Source organism: Oxyura jamaicensis, chromosome 7 (assembly GCF_011077185.1).
Source record: "Oxyura jamaicensis isolate SHBP4307 breed ruddy duck chromosome 7, BPBGC_Ojam_1.0, whole genome shotgun sequence".
Classification (NCBI taxonomy): Eukaryota; Metazoa; Chordata; class Aves; order Anseriformes; family Anatidae; genus Oxyura; species Oxyura jamaicensis.
Window position 1 is genome coordinate 26044800 of NC_048899.1, and position 10562 is coordinate 26055361.

Sequence of the window (10562 nt, forward strand, 5' to 3'; positions counted from 1 at the left end):
CTCCAAGAGAACATGCTAAATATATAGGATGCTTAAAGAAAAAAATGATTTAATTTCCAGAGACTGGATATTTAAACTTCCCTGAAACAAATACAAACCAGCAAGCTGTGATATCACAGCATCTCCTACGCATCTGAATTGCATTTGTAACACTGGAAGTTTTTTCCACTGCTCTTGCAGGAATTAAGCTGTGAGGCTGACCATCCCTTGCAGATCCTGGGGAGGACCGGGCGGTCCCCCACCGGGGCTACTTGGCACCACATGGCACAGGTGAGGAAGTGGGACCACGGGGTGCCCATCAGCAGGGGACTGGACCCACGCCAGCTTCCCCTTTGCAGCACTGCATCCCAGAGAAGGCCTGCTCCTCCGAAGAGATTTCATTAGTTTCATTTGAATGAATTATCTACAGTAGAATCCCACATTTCACAGTGTATAAAAGTCTTTTTTATTACTCTTTTTATAAACAGGAGCCCAGATTTTCCCTGTAGGATTCATCCTGCTGGGCACAAAGTCCTTTCAGTGGATTTAGAGGCGGTTTAAGATTGCAGGTGTGCATTCCTACAGGAGGGATTGTCACTTTGTGCACAGAAAATAAAAGATGCAGTCACAGATGTGCCATTCCTGCATCTGAAATTATAAACTCCAGGACCAATGACCATTTGTGGCTTTTAGCTCATCCCTTAGAAGTATCAGCACTGATGGTACTTACACATTATTGGAGTATCTGGGACTGTTCTACAGAACTCCGGGGTTTTCCTTCCCCCGAGACCTACACCTCAGCGTTTAACTTAGAGTAGCAGAGAAGTTCTTTAGAGCCAGAAAACACCCGAGAAATCTCTCAGGCAGATATATGCTCAATTTTAACTCATTTCCCTACACTTACAAGCTGCACTAAATGAAATGAAATTAATGTTAAAAAGGCCTTTATTTAAAAATCTTGCAGTGACAGGATCAGAAAATGGCAGAGTTCAAGTAAATCATTCCATGGAAGATGTTAGCAAAGCTTAATCATACTGGAAGCCACATTTAATTACAGCTTTTTAAGTCCATCTGGGAAAAAAGAAGAGACTTAAGTATGTCACCTGAGATGATCTAGATACTGAAACTATTTGTAAGTTAACAAAAGCATTTGCATCACAAAGCGCTCTGGGGCAGCACCATGGCAAAGCAGATGTGTAATGAACAAGGATCATAGCACCAAAACAATCAGGACTGTAAATAACTACTACTAATCTGCAATCATTTAAATTTGGGTTTAATTGCTAGGCAGCAAATACATTTCATTCTTGCAGAGGTAAATGCTCTGCGGAATACACACTTTAAGGTATTTAGCGGCAGAAGCAACGCAGTCAAGAAACTGAATGTCAGGAGGGCACAGAACAAGAGACAAGCAGCAGGGCTGGATTTGCTATAAGATCTCACACACATTAAACAAACTTTTCCCTGGAACAGAATTAATAATGCAGCCCTCTCCACTGTATGTACTGTAAGTGCTACAGGAGTGACACAATGACGCACATGGGAGGCAAGAGGGTAGTGACTATAGAACAAAATTCAATCTAGTGCTAATGAATAAAAAGTTCCTTTTATTTCTCTGTTGTTTTTGGTTCATTAAATTTTCCACAGATTTGCAGAGAAGAAAACGTGATCAATAAACCTTGACAAAAGTGAACATGTGAAAAAGGCGAGAGAAAGGCACAGGAAGATAAAAGTGATATCCCGATCACAGATTTCAGAGGCAGATGACCAGAGCTTTGGGCTGCTGAATAATCTGAATAGACCATCATTTCTTTACAGCCTTTTACTTTCTTTTCCCTGACTGTTGGAACTCTTCATTCAATACAATAGTAAATGCACTAAAACTTTTTTTCTCATGCTAATGGTCGAAATCGGGCGCTCACAGTTAAAACACACTTCCCACCAACTTGTTTTCTTAAAAAAAAAAAAAAATTTAACCTATTCAAGTTAAACTAAAATGTCAAAGACAGCTTAAGGCTTACTCTCACCATTCCACAAAATTAATGGTTTTCTCCCCAGCAGATACAAAAAGAAAAGCCTTGAATAAGGATAAAGCTGCTAAACTCTTTTCATATGAAAAAGAACACTTAGAAAGTAAAAAGAAATACATCCAGTACAAAGATCCTGGTACCTACAGTTCTAATTTGTATTGTTTTCTTTTGGAATATTTATAATTGCAGAAAGGTGACAGTCAAGCTCAAATAATTGTGAAACTGTGAAAAAAGATTCACCAGTGACTCATGTATTTGGGCATCCATGCCCAGTGACAGTACCATAAATGCATCCACTCGTTACAATGGCGACCCAAAGGAACCTATTTGCAAATGTGTTTTCTAATTTGGGTGTCCACTTCCAGGCACCACGGCCTCTTTTTCACTGACACTGAAGATTCAGCAATCCCAAATAACTTTTGCTGCTCTGAATTTCTGAATTACAAAATAGCAACTTTGCAGTTCTCTTCCTGAAGCATGTTTTAGTATTCGAGTATATACATATATATATATTTTAATAAGAATTTACAGGGAATGGGGTGTGGTTCTGCAGAGGAGTGTGAATGAAGAGAAGTTCTGCAGCCACTCCTGCACTATATGCACCTAACATGTATTTGGTTCCAACTGGAACTGGCCTGCAGAAAATTGGACCTGATGACCCAGTCACTTGTCTACAGGTATCTCTGTAGGAAACCTACAAAAATTGTCAACTCTTCAGCTCTGAAGGTTACCAAAATCCAATTCTCGCTGCTCAGACACCACATACCAGTGAATTTCTAGAAGATGTACATATATGCAATCTGCTCTATACATGGGTCAAGAATTATTCGTGTTACCAACATACACACGTGTCCACGTACAGAGCCACCCATCCACACGTGTAGCATTTGCCTCCTAACACAATGTCTTCTCAGAGTCACTCATGCTAGGATTCATTCATTGCTGTTATTTTATTCAGGGTTGATTTAATTAATTCTCGAATACCTCCTGTTGTTTTGCTTTTCTTTAAAAAGGCCCTGGGAAAAGAGCTGGAGCAAACAGCAGTAAACCCTAAATACCACTTAATGCTTTGTGGCAAGTTGTCCAAATGCGCAACTGTTTAAAATATTTACCCAGGTATATAAGGGGGTTGCGCAGCTCTCAAACAATGCCCTGGAATCTTTCCCATCAGTAAAAAAGCAGACAAAAAAGCAGAGGCTGCTTAACCTCAATGTCTCAGCAGCAAGTGAGAAGTGCAAATATTGCATTTCTATAAAGCCCTGGAAGCTTCATAGAAATGGAGTGGCAACTAATTAGTTTGATGCTATAGTCACATTTAATGTTCCTAAGCAGCTTCTTTGAAAAAACTCGCTGCCTTGAAATCCTTGGGCAGATTATTAAGTGGAGGCTTTGTGATGAAGCAATAGATAGGTGTTTGCTGCACAAATACATACAGATTTTGGTGACTGCTTACTGAATCCACTGCTTTCGCTAATCTGCACTGGAAACTTCTCTATGAACAGAGCACTTCTTGGAGTACAAAAGCATGAAGTATCTGTGTACCTTTCAGACTACAGGGCAAACAACTGGCTTACAGTAGGCCACCAAAACCAAGGGGAGGCAGTTAACCGAGTGTCCTCCGTACTTACAAGCACAGAACGAGGATAATGTTAATGATACTAGGTCAGATGTTCTACCACATCCTTAAACAATGAAGGATGGGGTCAAGGGACTAGAAAACTCATTTAAAAAGTCAAACTTTCTAAATAGAAGTATCAGGATCATGAAAAACATTTTCAATTTATACAATGCTGGAGCGATCACATAAACCTTCCCCTAAGCAGCTGCTCTCATAGCCCCCCCATAGTCTGTATACAGCTTCTATGCAGACGTGAAAGGGACGTTATGGTATAAGCCTTTAAGGTCTTTAGAATCACAGAAAACAGAGTCAGAAATAGTCCTTTGCCATAAAAGTTTCAAAAGTTTCAAGCTTTTAAAACTATGGCAAAGCTTTCTCACTGTATACTGTTACACTGGGAAAGATAAAATAAAAAATAAAAAAATCCAAATGTGACTTCAGCATTCAGCGTGACACCGGGGAACGCAGGCTGCTGTGTATTGCATATCTGAGGTCAAGTTCTGTTTTCCTTTACACAAGCATAAACTGGAGTAGCTTCATTGAAATTATGCCAGATTTGTACTGGCATATGCATCTAGTTCAAATTCTTCTATGGCTCTAATTTTTCTCTAAATGAATGACCTAACACAAACAGTATTTGTCCATCTGTATACATCCCCTTTGACACACTGGAAAAAAGACACTGAAAGGAAGTTGGAAACAGTCCTCGAGATCTGTTTTTCTTTGAAGAACAGCAGTTGCATTTCTGGGCACTTCAAAGTCACATACTTTAAGCAATAACAACATTCAAGATCAAGTGAATCTTGCCTCACCTTGCTTTAAAGATTAGCTCTTTCACAAACATACACCAGAGGCTCGGATATACACATACCCGTAGATTAGCAGTTCATCTTCAGTGGATCAGGCACTTTTTAGTACTACAGATAGGTCATGTTTTCAATCAAATGACAAATTTTGCAAGAGTTGTTTACAGTGGAAAAGCCATAATGAATTTCATTCACTTCTTAAAAGTTGTCAGTTTTGCAATAACCTTCAATATGACATTTTTATTGCAATTCAAAGTTCGACAGGTGTCAACATTTCCTGAAGTTCCAGCCAAAATCCAAATTACTGTATCCGCCCATCAGAGAAGTTGAACCAAACCAATTCACCAACTGTAGTTGCTGCGTACAGTAATTACCGTGCATTTCAAACATCCCGGGAGCATAAGCAATTATTTAGCAGGATCCTCTTTCCCAGCTGAACGTACAGTATGGATCAGACTTAGTTTCTTTTTTAGTGAAGTTAAGTGAATTAGGTTTAGACCTTAAAGCTTTTTTTTTTTTTTTTTTTTTTTTACAGTAAAGTAGCTAGAACAAACAGATCAAATCAGTAAGTCTTACAACAAATCAGTCTATTCCACTTCTGTATATTTTGAATTTCATGGCTTATTTACTTTACTTTTTTGGCACCAACTCCACAGTGTATGCCAATACAATATTTGTTTAAATGTTGTTTTATGCAGCATGCTAGACAAACATTTGCTTCCAAATTCTCCTGCATCCCGACAACCTCAATTGCAAAATAATAACAATAACAATAATAAATAGGAATAATAATAGGAGAAGGGGACTGGAGGGGGTGGACAAGTTTCCCAACTGCTCCCTTTATGTGTGCCTGCAAAAATAACACGCACGATGGCCAATGAAATGCTCATTTCTCTGTGCACCGCGGTGGGCACGCCAGCCTCCGGTCTGGGGGACTGCACGGAACATGAGGGCGTCTGTAGGAAGGCGGGGACCCCGCCCGGCCCCGCGCAGAGGGCGCAGATTTGCGCGGGTTTTGCACAGATTTGCGCGGGTTTTGCACAGATTTGAGCGCAGCGCCCGTGGCAGGCGGGGCACGGCGCGGCCCCGTCCCATCCCGTGCCGGGAAGTTTCAACGGGCGGGCAGCGCAAAAAAAAAAAAATACAAATACAAATAAATAAAATCCCGCAAGCGCTGGGAAAGCCGGCGGCAGGACCACTGCTAAGCAGAGCTCCTTGCGCTGGAAAAGTCAGGTTTCCCAGGAAATGATGGCAATCACCCGAGGCGGAAAAGGCATCCAGATGAGCCCATCTCCCTCCCCTCCTCCCCGATTGTTTTAAAGCCTCCGAGTCCGGGGTAAAAACTCTCAACTCCCTAAGTCCTTAATAGGATTGGAGTCCGGGTCTCTCCGAGCCGCTCCTCATCACACAGGGATCAAGTTGCAGCAGGGAATTTTTTAAATTCCTCAGCAAATATACTTGTCGAAAGATTGCCCCTCCCGGGGGGTGCCAAGGGGAGAGGGGGGGTAATAAAAAAAATAAACTAAAAGGCGAAGTGAGCGGTGGCTTTAGGGACCCCCGCTGCCCTCCGGAACCCCGGGGCAGGCGGTCCCGCTGCGGGGACTGTCACCGCAGCCCCCGGGCAAAACAACGGCCCGGAGCCCACCCCGGGCGGACAGACGGACGGACAGACGCACGGACACACGGCAGCAGCTGCTCACCTGCGGGGGGGGGGAGGAGGAAGGGGAGGCACGGGATGGGACCCCCCCGTCCCCTTCCCCCCCCCTCCCCCCCGGGTACCCGGTGCGAGGGGACCCCCTTTCCAAATTGCTGCCCAACCCCCGCAGAGCATCTCCGCCAAAAGCGGGAGGGGAGGAAAAAAAAATAAAATAATAATTAATTAAAAACGCACAATGAAAAGACACAATAAGCATCAACTTTACCCAAAAAGCGGAGCAGCAAGTTTTCAGCAGGCGAGCGGTTGCTGCGGAGCGGAGCTGCTCCTCCGGACCCCCATCATAAACTTGGGGGAGGGGGGCGTGGGAGGGACTTTCCCTCCGTCCTTCCCTTTTGTGCCTCTCTCTCTCTCTCTCCCCCCCCCCCCCCCTCCTCCGCTCTTCGCCAAAAGCCGCCGCGAATCCCGGCAGCGGAGGCTCTGCCCCGGCGGCGGGCGCGGAGGCCGGGCGGGGAGGGGAGGGGAGGCCGGGCGGGGGCAGCCCGCCGAGGTGCGGGGCTCCGCCGGGGCTCCCGCTGCCCATCAGCCCGCTCCCGGCGGCTCGCACACGCCCGTAGGGAACCGTCTGGACCCGCACGCAGGCTGAAGTTCGGCGGGGATGAGGCTGGAGAGCTTTCAAGCCCCGGCGAGGGGTGAAAACCGGCTGTAGGGTCGTGGGTGCTGCTTTCGGTGTGAGACAGCCCGCAGGAAGGGAGCTCCCTGCTCGGCGGGAGGGCATCTGCAACAAAAGCGCGCAAACCCCTCTCTGGGGAAAGCAGAACGAAAAAGACGAGCAATAAAAGTTTGGCCTTGTGCGGGTTGACCCGCGCAGGGCTGGGATGGAGTTTGGAGTGGTTTTCTCCAGTTTGCCTTTTTCTCTGTCAGTTTGCGCTACTTGCCCGGCTCACGAGCATCGCCACGGCAGGCTGGGCCTTCGGAAACATCTATGCTGGGAGAAGTGCTCAGTAAAGGCTGCTCCCTAAGCACAGTAACTAACCAGGCCAGAGCACATTAATTTGTTTTAATCCTTGTCTTTTGGGACTGGAGCTACGAGGAACAAAAAAAAATGTCCTAAATTTGCCCCACTCCCCCCCAAATATCTTTGCTTTCGCACTGATCTGGTGCATTAACATTAATACCAATGAGGAATGCAGCAGTTTTAACTTGGACTTTGGCCAGACGGGGCTTGTTACTTGATTTGTTTTGATTTCTTTGGCTACGGAATTTATCGAAAGTTTAAAATGCAACCAGATGCTGCCGGGGAGGGTCACCATGCTGTACCCTAGAGCAAGCTGAGACTCGCCGTATCACTGGGGTATCTGACTCCGGCAGGATTATGTCCACTTCCATGGCAACCGCATGCCACATCAGCCCCCAGCTTCACTTTTAGTCCCTTGGGCACTGTTAACATTTGCCAGTGGATTTGCCCGACACACAGCCCAGGCCTGGGCAAGTAGAAAATGAGCTTTATGCCATTCAGAAACCTTCCTCTGCTAGCCTGTGAAAAACACAACCTGACTGGACCCCAGGCTCAATACCACAATTTGAATCCTAAAAACATGCCACTCATTTCAGTGCCTTCTGTCTGAAGATTAGCACACCTCCCTCATTGGATGGCATTAAAGACGATTGTTTGAGGGTGACAACTGTCTCCCCACGCACACCCAGATCCCATTTATTCTATGCAGGTAGTTTGGGGAGGACAGCAAGGCAGCAGGTTATTTTGCCAACCACCCACATTGCAACTTCTTGTGTGTGTTTCTCAAAGACTAGCACTAGCATGCACCCACTATCTCATCCAAAGAAGTTCTGTCCTGCCACCATGGCATGAATGCAGCCCATGCTGGCTCCCCAGTGCAGCGTTACCCTGTGTCCACGGAGAATTTTGTCCTGTGAGGAGGGAGTTTCATTGCACCTACTCCTGAAGAGCACTCCACCATGGAGAGAGGGGATTCGTTTACCAAAAGTAGGAACAAACCAAGCCTTTGATCTCCAGAAAACAAAGCCCACTTGTATTCCCAGGTCACTTTACTGGAGAAGGATGACCTGCCAGCTCTGAAGGTGGGTCAGAGTAAGAGGGTTTTTGGATGGACCAAAAAGAACTGGCAAAAGGTTAACGTTAGATATGTCCTCAATTCTTACTGCAGAGTTACAAAATACATACACATCTAGACTGTGGGCCAAGAACATTTTTAAAATCAAAAGGAGGAAATAAAAGATTAATTCAGAGCAGTTATATAGTTCAGAAAGACTGTTTTCCTTTCTAGAATTCATATGTATAAATCCTTTAGAAGATTGTGGTTTGCAAGCCTGAAGGGAAGCTCCTCCTTTTTGTGGAAGGATGATGGCAGGTGACAGCTGGAGTTTTTTGAGAACCTTGAGTTGGCTTTTACATTATCTGACTGCTGTAGCTCATCTGTCCTTTCCTCTCCTGCTCTGCTCATTGAACTGCCCTCTGTTAATCTTCCATAGGTGTCTGAGATTAAATAGACGACAGAATGACTGACGTTTGGTATACATAAAAGAGTCAAAATATGAACACGGGGTCAAAGTGCAGCTCTTCCCTCTGGTCTTCCCTCCTGCTCTTGTACGACTTGATGGGGATGAAACCAAGTAGGGATTTGAAGATATGTGACAATGTACAGTTAGTTACTATACCTTGCTGTAGCACGGGTGTGTGGGTATAGAGGATACATTCAAAAAAGTTCTGGACTAAGGGAATAGGGCTTTTAAACGCAATTAAAAATATAATTAAAAAAACCTCTCACAATGATAAAAGATTGACATCCCACCAGCTCCAGGGTTGCTAATCTGAGATCTATCCCACTTCTGTTAAGTCAATGAAACAAATCTGATTAACCATAGGGGAAGCTAGACTAGCCTGGAAATGAACAAATGGGGCTTTTAAAATGTTTGATACTGTTATGAAGGAGGACTGTAATTTTTTTATTAAAGGAGATATTTAAAGAAAATGGTTGAAAAAAACAGTGGGGGATGCTCCATTCCGTTCTGCTCATATCTATAGGATTTGTTTCTATAAATCTTCATAGATCGACATGATAAATTAAAAAGCTCATTTGAGTATTCCAAAGGATACACATGGGTAAAAGCTACCAGAAAAAAAATCAGGTTATATATGTATCTCTTTTAGAAATAAGACAATAATTACATGTAGGATGATCACTAGGAGATAGAGGCCTAAAATCATGTTTCATATAATTTGTATCTTTATGATGTCTGGTTTAAGTCCAAGTGGAAAGCAGTACTTGATCAGTTCTGCTCTGATTTAAGCAGCTGTATCAGCTCTGGGGTCAATAACATTGCACTGAGTCTGAACACACCTTCATATCTGTAGAATATAACTAATCTTGATGATATCTAATAAATTGACAATGTCATGTGAAATGCTAGCTCAGAATTTGCTAGGAGAATGGGGAAGATTTTTTGGCACAATGCATTCCTTTTTTTTTTTTTTTTTTTTTTTTTGTTTAAAGTAGCCCTGTTACCTGGGGGAAATCGTAACTGTGCGCAAAGAGACTATACTCATCGGGATGATATGCAGCTTTGATTCCTATCTGCCTCAGTGTATGTGTTGTCTCTTGTTTAAAGCCTCAATGGTAGGTTCCTTGAGGCAGGTGCCATTTTCCTGCACTGTACGTTTTGATTTAGCCTTCTATATTTTTTTCCTCTCTCAAAAGTGTATCCAAGAGTGCAATCAAAGCTAATTTTCCGATAGCTTTTTGTTGTTGTTGTTCCCCCCCTGTACTAAAGGGTCCACTCTTGCCATATTTAATTTCTACTGCATCGGGAATATTGATCTGATACCATGAACTTTTGTGAATTTTCCTATGGTTATGAAAGGTTACTTCCATCAGCAAAGGAGGCGGTACTTTTGGTTGCTGCAAAACTGGCCTAGAAGTCTGCTTTTCGCTTCAGAGAGCACGTGAGTTCTTATTAAACGTTAAACACAAACTGAAATGTCCTGCTGAAACAGGACCTTATTCGCATGACTATGGACACTGTAGTTACTGCTGGTAAAATGATAAGCAAGCCACTTTGAATGTGTATTCTTCATGAATTAGGAATATACACATTCTTCCTTACCTGTCTTAGCTCAAGGCCAGAAGTTTCTTCAAAATGCTCAGAGCCCATCATGTCCCCACCGCTTTCAAGAAGAGTCTCACTTGCAGCTGCTCTTGCCAGATGCAGCCCATTCACAAAGGGTGAGTTGTCATTTCTCCAGTTCAGATCTGAAGCAGAAAAGCACATTTTCCCTAAGAGTAGGAACTCCAAGATCCAGCACCCAAGCCACAGAAAGTTGAATATGAAAAAGCCACGTCTAGGTCTATGCCTCTCACAGCATTTGTAGCTGTAGAGACAACTAGTTCAAAGTGTTTACACAAGGAGTAGAGAACAAATGGCACAGCAGAATTTTT

The 10562-nt window shown here is 43.8% G+C and overlaps 1 protein-coding gene across 3 annotated transcripts in view; it reads right to left on the reverse strand.

The window, feature by feature from the left end:
- The window catches only part of GLI2 (GLI family zinc finger 2), a 192290-nt gene extending 182039 nt beyond the window's left edge, over nucleotides 1–10251 (reverse strand). Inside the window, exon 1 of one of the 3 annotated variants that reach the window (XM_035331955.1) lies at nucleotides 10231–10251. The gene's annotated coding sequence lies outside the window, so the exon portion shown is untranslated. Of the gene's footprint in view, nucleotides 1–6355; nucleotides 6641–10230 lie in introns of those variants that run through there. The other 2 variants (XM_035331957.1, XM_035331954.1) reach the window with 2 other exon arrangements.
- Nucleotides 10252–10562: the final 311 nt, after the last annotated feature.